Source organism: Argiope bruennichi, chromosome 7 (genome assembly GCF_947563725.1).
Source record: "Argiope bruennichi chromosome 7, qqArgBrue1.1, whole genome shotgun sequence".
Lineage (NCBI taxonomy): Eukaryota > Metazoa > Arthropoda > Arachnida > Araneae > Araneidae > Argiope > Argiope bruennichi.
Genome location: NC_079157.1, coordinates 102,415,215 through 102,428,030, shown reverse-complemented (window position 1 = coordinate 102,428,030; position 12,816 = coordinate 102,415,215).

Genomic DNA, 12,816 nt, shown 5'->3' with positions numbered 1-12,816 from the left:
AAAAATTCTGAATGAAAGAGCGGAGGGTTTTACAATCCGTTGTCAAACAGTATTTTATCACTTTTCTTGATTATACGATGCAACTTTGTATTCTCAGTCTAATTAATTTCGCCCGTAGGGACACATAAAAACAAAAACGTATACTATTTTGCTATGTTGGAGATCCCTGAACGTATGGTGGAGACAAAATTTCTAGTCAATACCAAAAAAACGGTATTTAAACTGGTGAATACCGGTATTACAAAATTGTACAAATGGCTCAAAATACCGGTATTCGGTATCCCAGTATACCGGTATTGCAATCCCTAGATGACACCTTTTTGGAAATAATCTATCCTACCAATTCAATTTAGAATCCTTAAGAATTTTGAGGTGTTTGTGGTTTATGTGTAATTTTTATATTGCATTATAGCCTCTTTGAATGATTTAATTTTAGCCTATTAGTTTCAGAAGCAATAATCCGATGCTTACATGATGCATGACCACAACGTTTAAGGAAATTATAGAATACATTCTATTTAGTTCCCGTTTTTGATGTTTTCATGTTGTTTGCGATAAATTTCCTTGTACCCTTATAATTCCAGAACGTTTTTTTTTATATATATATAACTTATTTCCCGCTGTTTACCTTTTTTTTCTCGGTTTTTACAATTAATCTTTTGAAAATACTTTGAAGGAATAATTTGAGAAGCGTGGTGATAATATATTTGTTTTTCATGCATTACAATTTCAGGCGTAATGCGTTCGAAAACATTACAGAAAAAAATTCGGAATATTCTACATTTAGGCGTATTTAGAAAAGTGTTGGGAAGCATGAAAATGAAATCAAGTCATAGTTCCAAGGTCAAAGAAAGTGACCTTCGGCTGACGTAAGTAAATACCTAATTTATTAATATGATATGCATTAATTTATAACTTTACCATGTTATTTCATAAGAGCGGAAAATTATGACTGAAATCATTCTAATACAAATTACTGCGCATGCAAAATAAAAGATATTTATATTACGATGAAAAAGCAAAATGGCAAATCTTGCTTCGACTATGTTATTTAAAGGTTTTTTTTAAAAAAAGCATTTTTTAAATTTTAATTTTGACAAAAGCATGCGATTGAATGATTTGATGGAACAATGGAATTAATTTTAATTTCACTAAATTTCCACACAACGTTATATATATATATATATATATATATTTAAAAAAATTAATAAATATTAAAGATAAAATTGTACTGAAATTTGTATCATTAAAAATGAAGTTTTAAAATTTTTTTAACCCTTTAAAGGGCCATTTCTTTTCTAGTCATATTATGTTAAAATATTTTGAGGCTTGAAATTAGAATAAGAAAAGGGATTCATTTAGCTTATTAGATAAATTTAATTTAATTAATTAATTAATTAATAATTATGTGACAAACTCATCATTTTGTGTGAGATAAAGAACTGAATCATATAAGTTTCTGTCTTAAAAAAAATTTGTCAGAGCTTATGCCAACCTACATAATTTCATACAAAGATTGATAAATTTGGTGGGAAGCATATTTCCCACGGCCTTAGAAAGGGTTAAACAATATAAAATTTATTTTTGTTGGAAATTATTTTCTGAAGATGTTGCTTTGAAAACAGCTCACCAACATTTTTATTAGCATATTTTAACTCATTTCTGGACTCTCCTTGACTTGAAGAGCACTTATAATATATTTCATTAAAATTTCACAGAAACTCAGGATTTGTATAAAAGGCTTACAAATAAGCATTTGCTTTACGTAGTGCGATAATTTTCTGTCTAATTTTGTATATAACTCGTATATCATTTTTAGAACTCGTCGCTTTCGTTAATCTGGCAATTCAGTAACCCGATTTTGCCGGATAATTCAGCCACCTTTGTAGTATATTGTGAGATAGATTGTAATGGTTCAGTTTTTGCACGACAAACTACAAACACTTATAGTTTCAACAGCGAATCAGAAATTCTTAAAGTCATTGTTGATTTTTGCGTTTGATTATTATTTGCGTTCATTATTTAATAAAAGAAAATTTTATGGTGGCGCTTAATATTCTGTAAGTACGGTACTATAACAAAAATGAACCAGCGGGAGTAGTATTTTTACTAAATCCATCATGTGATCTGTGGTGGTTTAGTTTAGTTATATTAACGTCCCGTTTTAAAGCAACACTAGGGCTATTTTGGGACGGAACTCGTAATTTTGAACCTCGGTCAGATGACGAGGACGACACCTGAGCTGGCACCCCCCACTCCACACCACGCCACACCAGCGGGAGGACGTTTGGTCCTGATGAATTTAACGTGCAACAGACCCCCTTACACGATGGTTCTTCGGTGGAATCAGGACACGAACCTGAAACCCTCCGGTTCCGAAGCCGAGACCTTTCCACCAAGCCACCGCGGCCCATGATCTGTGGTGATACGGCGGATAATAGAATAAGAAAATCGAATTTGTATTTTAGACGCGTTTTTCCCAACTGATTGAAACAAGTCTGACACAAAATTACACTTATAATCTCAAAATATCATACCAAATTTGATATATTTAAGTCATTGCGTTTTTGAGTTGATAGACGATCAACCCCTTGTTAAGTTTGGCTCAAAATTTAAAAATCGTCTACACTATGGATGTTAAATAGGCGTACCGAATTTTATCTATTGTAATGTCTTGATCTAGACTGATCAAATAACGAAGCAGAATTTTCAGACAATTCTTTATTTTACAGCCCTATATATACAAAAAAAAAAAAAAAAAAAAACTTGTTCTAATCTTGGTTCAATAAATAGTTATTTACACCTCTAGTAGGAGACACAACAGTCGAAGTCGAAGGTTTATCTTGAAACTCAGTTCTCCATCAATACGGAGAAGCAACACCACAAGGAACTCACAGGTTGTTAGTCAACACGACCACTCCAGAGGTAGTTCTCGGACTCCGAACTCGTGGGCGTAGTCCACCAGTCTGCCTGCAATTCGTTTCTTCTCTTCTTCCCCCCCCCCCAAAAAAAAAGAAAAAAATCAAAGCACTTTATTTCGGCGACAATCTCTGCCTCTTAATTTATATTGGTCATTTGAGCTCTCTTTCGGCCAATCGGGGTTCAGCAATATGCTCCCTCAGCGTCGCCAGTCGATCGTGGGAAGGTCCTTTTGGTGATGCACCTTTCATAACTGATTATTTTGGAACACGGAGTTATCATAGTCCTTTCACAATGAGAAACATTTAGCATCCAGATGTTTGGACACCCCTTTCTCTTTGAAGGTGCTATCAATATCTCTTGGTATCAATATCAATATCTCACTGTAGTCGCTAATGAACAGATGCGAGACCATCCAGATGAAAAGATCCACCATCTGGCTATCCCGAGGAGTTTAATCATTAACATCGACGACACAGATGGCTGTAAATGTCTTATCAGTACTGGGAAACGGGGAATGTTACACTATCTAGATCTTTTTATATTGAAGTTCACTGAAGTTACTGTGTTCGAACAGCCGGGCAGAAAGACTTTTTATGATGGATTTTGCTCAAAATTTGATGGAAATCCACACATTTTGAATAAAGACTATATACCAAATTTCATCCATCAAGCTCAAAGCGGTTTTGAATTATCCTAGTCTCAGACAGTGCATTTTCCAAAAATCTATTTTCGAACTCAGAGAGATCTAAAACGTAGAGATTCGTCACAGTCTCGAGTTCGAAATTTTTGACGATTACAGTACTTTCTTCACACCTTGCAATGTCGTCCCACGGAGTTAGTTCTTCAACTGTTATAATGTGATACCATGATTGAATCTATTTAATGGGTTTTTATAGTTGTATTGCTTCTGTGTGACAAGCATACTTCAGAGATGTTCGATTAGGTTAGAATTTGGGTTATTCTTAGGTCATTCCAATTGTGAAATAAAATTGTTTTGGATCAGTTTTAAATAAGTGCCAACATAATAGGGAACTGAATCCTATTAAAATATAAATTATCGTTATCTGAAAAAAATATTATACGCAGAAAGCAGCAATTTTGAAAGGAGCATTCCATTTGTGTATTTTTGGGGTCTTTATATTCTCATTAATCGCACAAATTCTGACCACGCCTCTTTCTCTCATACATCCTCAGATCATAAACTTAATCGGGTATATACGGGTGAACGTAATGCATTCAGGAAGGAAATTTTCTCCCACTTTTTTTCTTTATGTTATTTGTGTATTTGCTCGTGAGATTTTGAATCTCATCACACTTTATTCACACATTCCCATTGTTTTGCTGTCCAGTTAACATGGATTTTTGATCTTTGTTTCAGCCTTTGTTTTTAAAAAATTCTGATTGGATTTTTTAAAATTAAAAATGAATCGAAATTTAAACCTTTTTTCTCAATATTTTCAAAGCATGTTATTAAACAAAAACTCTTTTTATACCATTTTAGAATTTTAAAAAATTTTAATCTTCAGTTATATGTTATATTCCCATACATTTTCCCCCCTCTAATTTTAATAATTTTTTCGAGATATTTTAACCCTTTCTAGGGCCGTGGGAAGTATACTTCCCACCAAATTTATCAATCTTTGTATGAAATTATGTAGGTTGGCATAACTTCTGACACATTTTTTTAGTAAGTCAGAAACTTAGGTGCTTCAGTTCTTTATCTCAAGACACAAAATAATGTGTCTTGATTAGTTACTTAATTATTAATTAACCAAATTAATTTATTAATCACATAAGGTGTATGTACACACCTGAAACTTCGAAAATCGTTCAAAATACCGAATATTTTTTTATTGCTTAATAATGTTCTATGATTCTTTAGCTTTCAAACGATACCAAAATGTTGTCAATATTCTAAATATTTCTCGAGTTATAATTATTTTTCTTGAGGAGCTTTCATTAAAAACTCTAGTTACGGTGTTTTTAAAGCTCATTTTATGAAGAATGGTATTTTTCCACTCTGTTGCTCCATTCAAACAATCATAACTCAACAAGAAATGGACCAAATACAGTTATTTATATATCAAAATAATCTGTATGAAATAGCGGATGTTTTGTGCCTCCATCAAAGTTATATTTATAGAAATAAATTTTTAATAGCTGTTTAAAAGTTAAAATGACAAAAAAAATCTCGTTTTTTCTATTCATTGTTGTTGAAAAAATGATTTTTAAAAAAACTATACATTTTTATAACTTGATTGAGGCAGACAACATGAAGACTAATATTATTCATCATTTCCAACTAGAATTATGTGTCTGTGTAAATTAGAATTTAAGATATCATGTTTCAAAAAATAGGCTAATTAGCTCATTAAATATTATTTAATTAATTAATAATTAGTGTAATATGGTTTTTTCTCACTGAAATGAGTTTAAACATATATTAATGACCTACTGTGAAAAAACTGGACTTTTAAAGTTAAAATTTTTAAGAAAAATCTTCAAGTGTGTACGTACACCTTACATTTATCTAATAAGTTAAATGAATCCGTTTTCTTATTCTAATTTCAAGCCTAAAAATATTTTAACATAATATAACTAGAAAAAAAAATGGCCCTTTAAAGCGTTAAAATGGATGGTATTCACTCCGTAAACCTAGACTGATTCTTTAATCTACCAGAGACAAATCTGAAAAACGTTATTTGATATATATTTATAATAAGGATGACATTTATGTGTGTGGTCGGCCCTTTACCAGCCAAACCATTCGATCTGGAACTCTCAAATGGTACTGTAGCAGTTGTATTACTCTATCTTCTCATTTGGATAATAGATGGCGCTGCCTGTTTAGGTACGAATCCCATAGTGCATTGCGATTGTAATGATAATGAGATGAGATGCTGTTCTGATAAGATGTCTGCACATGAATGCCTTGTCTTGTCTTCATGTTTTGTGTGAAATGTGATCCTTAAAGAAATGGTCACGAAAACATGGGTCCTCTTGCTTCCACTGCACGGATCATTATGATCTTCATTCCACCACAGTGCACATATAATTTATGTGGGTCTATTTTATGGGATAATCTTTCTGGGCTCATATAAAGGTCTGGGCAACTCGGAGAGATTTAAAAAAATTAATTAATTAAATGTTTAAAAAGTATGACTTAATAACTTCCAAAAATATTGTTGTTTCTTATGGCACTTGCTCTGGACAAGCCCGCTGTTACGAAGACACCGATTTAAGCCGGTGAGGGAGCATCTCTTGTTTTTATAGTAGCGCCAACTAGGGCCAAGAGTACGACTTTGCTACTCACGCATCACTCATTCGCTTGCACAACCCTTTTTTACAGGAGGGCACATCCACACATCTCACAGATAGAACAACCATGCCCAAACCGGGACTCGAATCCAGGAAGCCCAGATCACGGAGAAGACGCGCTACCCCTATGCCAGGACGCCGGCTCCAAAAATATTATAACCCTAAACTAATTTTTACATCATTTTAAAATTTAAAAAAAAAATTCTGTGATATATTAATTTCCTCTTTTTTTCATTTCAATTCATTTTCAAAACGTATTTAAGCTTATTTTAAACAATAAATTTCATATGAATTCAAAAAAAATTTATCAGTATAAACACGCTACAAGGGCATGAATAAAATTAACTTTAATTAAAGTATAGCCATCACGTTGACAAAAACTGACATTTAAAAAGTCATTCTCACCGCAAATTAAATTTCGAAAGCTAAATTTTTTTAGCAGGTGTCTGTATGAAATGAAATTCTCCTTATTGTAGCTGTGGCGAGATAGGATCCCCAATTCACTATGCCACCGAATGCCTACTGACTCTCTCATGGCACATGAGGAAGCCAGAAACAAGTCTCGAGGAAGAATGGTACAGGAGAGTTGCATCGAATACCCTTTCACGCGGCAAGATCCACTCCATAGTAAACCATATTCATAAATACCAAGACCTCTTCAAGACAACACAATAGCTGAGACCAAAATGCCACTTATCAAAATCAGCCGAAATTATAACTTCAAAAGTCCCTCAAAAGTGCAGTTCTCACGAAGGAAATCAAAACCACAGGACTCAGAAGGACGTTACAGATTTCTGACTTTTCAGTGATTATTTATATGCTTATACATATCATATAGATGTTCTCAATGTAATTTATCAATTTTTTCAGTTGGTAATCTCGTTTCCCTGTAAGATGAACCTATAGTGACCATTTGTTTAAGTATCCTTGTCCCCTCTATTCGGTTATTACGTCACCAAAAAATTAAATACAGTCGTGTAGGATTTGACACCGATGGGATTCTCTCTGGAGAACCCTGGATGGTCTGTCGTCTCTTTCTTTCTATCAACATTTTCTTTCTTTCTTTTTTTTTTCCTTCCATCTTGTGCTCATCCAACTGGTTAGATAACTTAGTGTTAGAGGTACAGGGGGCACAGGATGGCGTTATGTTATGTATGAAATGAAATAAATATGAAACATGATATTTTCTAGAAAAATCAATACAAGGAAAAGGCTTCTGCTACCTTTTGAGATATTATTATGATTCATTGAATGATTTTGCATCATATAAGACAAACATGGTTCATAAATTGGATATCCATTCTAATTTTCATCATTAGTATAATGAAACAATCGCCTCACTCCATTTCACGTAAAATGAGTCGTCTTTTATCTTTTCTCGTACATAAAGAAAACAATATTATAATCGTCAAAAAAAAAAAAAATTAGAATGAAACATTATGATGAAATTTCACGTATCAAGGCCAAGCTTTGAGTCAAGTGGATGAGTCAAACACGATCTTTACTTCAGATTTGTAAATTTCTATCAAGTTTTGAATGAAATCCATCCGGAAGAAGTCTGTCAATCCTTCTGTTCGAAACCAAGTGAACACGATAACTTCAAATAGAAAAGTACTCGATAATATAATTTAGTGCCAGTATAGGGGTAGCGCATCTTCCCTGTCATCTGGGCGTCCCGGGTTGGAATCCCGGTTCGAGCTTGGTTGTTCTTCATCTGTGTTCTATCCGTGAGGTGTGTGAATGTGCCCCCCTCCCACTGTAAAAAGGGATTGTGCAATCGAATGTGTGTGAGTTTCATCTTCATATGAGCTAGAAGTCTGACTTCTGCCCTCGCGTGCTCAGGGGCCTTTATCCTCAGAAATTACTGCACCCCTTTTCCATGGTAACGCGGACACGACATCATCATCAACAAAATTTAGTATACCGGTTTAACATGTAGATTATTATCAAATTCAGAAGCAAATTTATGAAGGCGTGACAGACAGTCAATTTGCATATTTTCATATATATAAATGATATATATATGAAACTAGTAGACCCGGCCACTCGTTGCTGTGGCTAAGGTTTTTGTTATATTACATAGTAGTAAACTATTCAAGGGAAACGGTAGGAGAACACCAGTCATGGGGACCACCATGCTTTTTTACACAGATGCCATTTGTAAAAAGACATGGGGACCTCCATGATTGATTTTCTACTACCGTTGATACTGAGCAAAAATCAATACAAAAAAAATAAATTTAAATTTCTTTATTTTTTGTATTCAAGTTTGTAACAAATGAGTACATTACAAAGTTGTTAGTAAAAAACACGTAACACTTAAACTTATAAATGAGGTAGGTAGGGCCGATAGTTTTAAATCTTTGACAATAATGTTTATTATTTTGAATTATAAATACTTTTAATTTCAATTTAATTTAGCACTAATCGGTGCACAATATTTTTGGTTAACCTGCCTTTAGCTAACACAAATAGATTTGACGGTTTTCCTACACGTGAACATGCAACATATAATTGCCCATGAGATAAACATGGATTTTCCAAATCTAAACCTCAAATGGACATTGTTTGGCCTTGAGACTTCTTTATAGACATGGCGAATTGGAAACTGTAACCTTTTGAAGGGTATCGTAGATTCTGATGGTATCATCAGAACACGTGGCAACAGGACCACTTCTCCTTTAAACTTTCCAGTTAAAATGGTAGTTTCAAGTATATTTCCGGTGATCTTTTTGATGACCAAACGCGTACCGTTGCATAATCGAGGTGAATTCAAATTACGCAGGAGAATAATAGGTGAACCAATCTTTAATCGAAGGTTATGTGGTGGCATTCCAGGTATATCTAGTGAATTTAAAAATTCAATTGGAAAATTTACACTATCATTTTCATCAACAACAGTATCGATTGATTTAAAAGACATCAGATCGCCTGGTAACAACTGTTGTATTTGGAAGTTAATAAAAATAATGAAAAAAAAAATATTTGTACAATTATTGAAAAAGTGTGAGAAGCTTTGTACCCCTTTTTCATATATATATATTAATTATCTTTTAATCCTGAAGCCTTAAGTACCTCATAACCATCAAAAAAAAAAAATCATACAATGTGATTTGATGTATAGCAAATATATAATAATATAACTATGTGATAATACTTACATGTATATATTTTAATTAAAGATTGTTGAACGATGATGCACTAATAATTAAAAAGCAAGAAGAATTCCACTGTATTACTTTTACTATAATATGAATTCAATTTATACTTCAGTCTAAATAACACGTGGTCGGCTATGCTAATACCAAAAATTGAAAAAGTAAGAACAATTGAATTTCACTGTATTGCATTTATTACGAAATAAATTATACTTTAGTCTCAGCAACACATGGTGGTTGGGCAATTAAATTGTAGCTTATGTGAAACGTTGGTACTTTTAACACAGCGCCATCTGTTAGAATACTTACTCAATCCAGTCAACAGATACCGCCATCTGTTAGAATCGCTTTTAGCTAACAGATAATTGTGACTGTCGAATAATGAACAAATAATTTGTTCCTTCTTAGTATAAACCCTTTATGATGTATAATAAATCCTCTAACTTCAGTGATACAGATTCTGGCTTTCTCAGCTTAAAGGAAAGATTTAAAAAAAAAAAAATCTATATTCCACACATGAAGTTGCCATGAGATTTATTCCGCCATTGATACATTTGTCTGTTGCAATAATTCAAAATTCATTTACAAAATGAAATCAGTTTCAGAAACATTTTTTAAATAATGATAAGCATTGTAGCTGAAGTGAATGATAGCTGACGTAACTTGATACGTACATGCAGTTTATTAGTAAAGAAATGAAAAACTGAAACGATTATTGTAACCATTTTTTATTATCATATCTTCAACAATTTATATAAAAAAAAGATTAAATTTCATTTAGCATACAAATGAGTTAATATTTTTTTATTATCCGATTAGAGGAACTTATTATTGGCTCGTTCACTTACCTTTTTTACGATATCCTTAACAAAAGAAATAAAATCATTTAATTGAAAATTCAATGAAGGTAACAAATGTTATTGCCGTACAACATTTTTCTTAGTAAACAGTCAGATAAAGAATCGGAATTCATTCAAAACGAAAAGTAATAATTATCCGTGTGCACCTCCAAGTATTTTTCCAAACTTCTTTATAATTAAAAAAAGCAGAATTTTAGTATTTTATGTTAATCAGTGATCCGTTAAAACATTTGTAATTAATCATTTTCAAATAAAATATCTTATTTCTGAGAATTGCCACCGTGCACAGTAATACAAAATTCAAACATAAGATCCTGATACTTTATCCGTTGCAACGTATCAAATTTATTGTATGCATTAAAAAATAATTGTGGAAAATGATATCTTATTCCTGAGAAACGTTTTCGGATAGGATCATAAATAATTCGAACATTCGGATTCGAAACATAACGCAAATGCGTCAGTTTTTGTACGCCAGTTGGGGTAACGCTATACAGATTAGAAATTTTTAATTTCCTTTATTCTGTTTTATTTTAATTCAAAAGTACTTAAGAATGAATCTAAAAGATCGATTAATTAACAATGTTTAATTTTAAATGCATCAAACATTAAGAAAATAAATAGAATCGTTTCAAATAATCAGCCGAAAAATCTTAAGCCTAGCCTCATGACTGTTGGGGAAAAAAACTGAAGCCGTACTAATTTGGCGGTGGGGAAAATGAAGATTTTTTTGGCGGGAAAGTTAGCTTTTAACTAATAATTAAAATTCTAATTAAAAATTCAAAAAAAGTACTATCCTATCTTTTAAGTTAGATCAAACTGCACACGGTGTGCAAATTTGATTAAAATCGGTTAAGTAGTTTAGGAGTCCATCGCGGACAAACAACGTGACACGTAATTTATATATATTAAGATAATAACTCAAACAACATATAATAACTCAAACAAGCAAAGACAAATAATTTAAATTTGAGGTAATTAATTACAACTGCAGTTCCGAGTCAAATTCTGTCCGTCTTTTAAAAACGTCTTCCAAAATACCTATTCGATTTTCTGGTACTTGAGTATTAACGGCTTGTAGTGATAAATCACGAAATATCGCAAGTTAAATTCAATTAAAATTTTAGATTTACGACAAAGATCGATTCTCCGTAACTATTTTTTGCTAATGTCCTGCAATTAATTCACAGATTTGTTCTATGTTACTATATTATAAGTACAAAATTCTGATGTGAGAAATTCTGAAAATAAAAATCTGAGCATTCATGATATTCAATATTCGTATATTATATCTGTTTAATTGTGAGCACGATAATCAAAAAGCACTTTGAGCTAGATGGCTGAAATGTGTCACTGGGAATGACAACTAAATGTGTGGAATTCTATCAAACTTTGAACGAAATCTGTTCTGTAATGTCTTGATCTAGACTGATCAAATAACGAAGCAGAATTTCCCAACAATTCTTTATTTTACAGCCCTATATATACAAAAGAACAACTTGTTCTCATCTTGGTTAAATAAATAGTTATTTACACCTGTAGTAGGAGACACAACAGTTGAAGTCGAAGGTTTATCTTGAAACTCAGTTCTCCATCAGTACGGAGAAACAACACCGCAGGGAACTCACAGGTTGTTAGTCAACACGACCACTCCAGGGGTAGTTCTCGGACTCCGAACTCGTGGGCGTAGTCCACCAGTCGGCCTGCAATTCGTTTCTTCTCTTCTTTATTTCGGCGACAATCTCTGCCACTTAATTTATATTGGTCATTTGAGCTCTCTTTCGGCCAATCTGGGTTCAGCAATATGCTCCCTCAGCGGCGCCAGTCGGTCGTGGGAAGGTCCTTTTAGTGAGGCACCTTTCATAACTGACTATTCTGGAACACGGAGTTATCATAGTCCTTTCACAATGAGAAACATTTAGCATCCAGATGTTTGGACACCCCTTTCTCTTTGAAGGTACTATCAATATCTCTTGGACGAGGAATTCCCACATGTGGTCTTTCACTGTAGTCGCTAATGAACAGATGCGGACCATCCAGGTGAAAAGATCCACCATCTGGCTATCACGAGGAGTTTAGTAATTAACAGCGATGACACAGCTGGCTGTAAATGTCTTATCAGAACTGGGAAACGGGGAATGTTACAGTTATAAGTTTTAAACGAAATGACTTAAATCAATGGAATTCGATACATTATCTTGTAACTGCAACTGTAATCTTGTTTCGAATTTCGAAGTCAGTCGGAAGGCAAAAACGCATATCCTCTCTAAAATTCAGTAAAAATGTTAGATTAGTGATGAAAATTTCTAAATCATAACTACCGTTCATCAATGCTGCACAAAGTATTCGCGAGCTTAACCATGTTCTCCAATTGGAGAGTATGTAAGAAGGTTTCGGAATGACCACTCCCACTGATTTATTCATAGCTCAACGATGGCTCATGTGGCTGTGTATTGGTAATAATTATGCAATTAGGTAATATGTGATGATTGCTAACTTACTGAATAAGATAAGCTGATTTGCTTCATGTTCATGACACGTTCTCTTTTTCTTTTTTA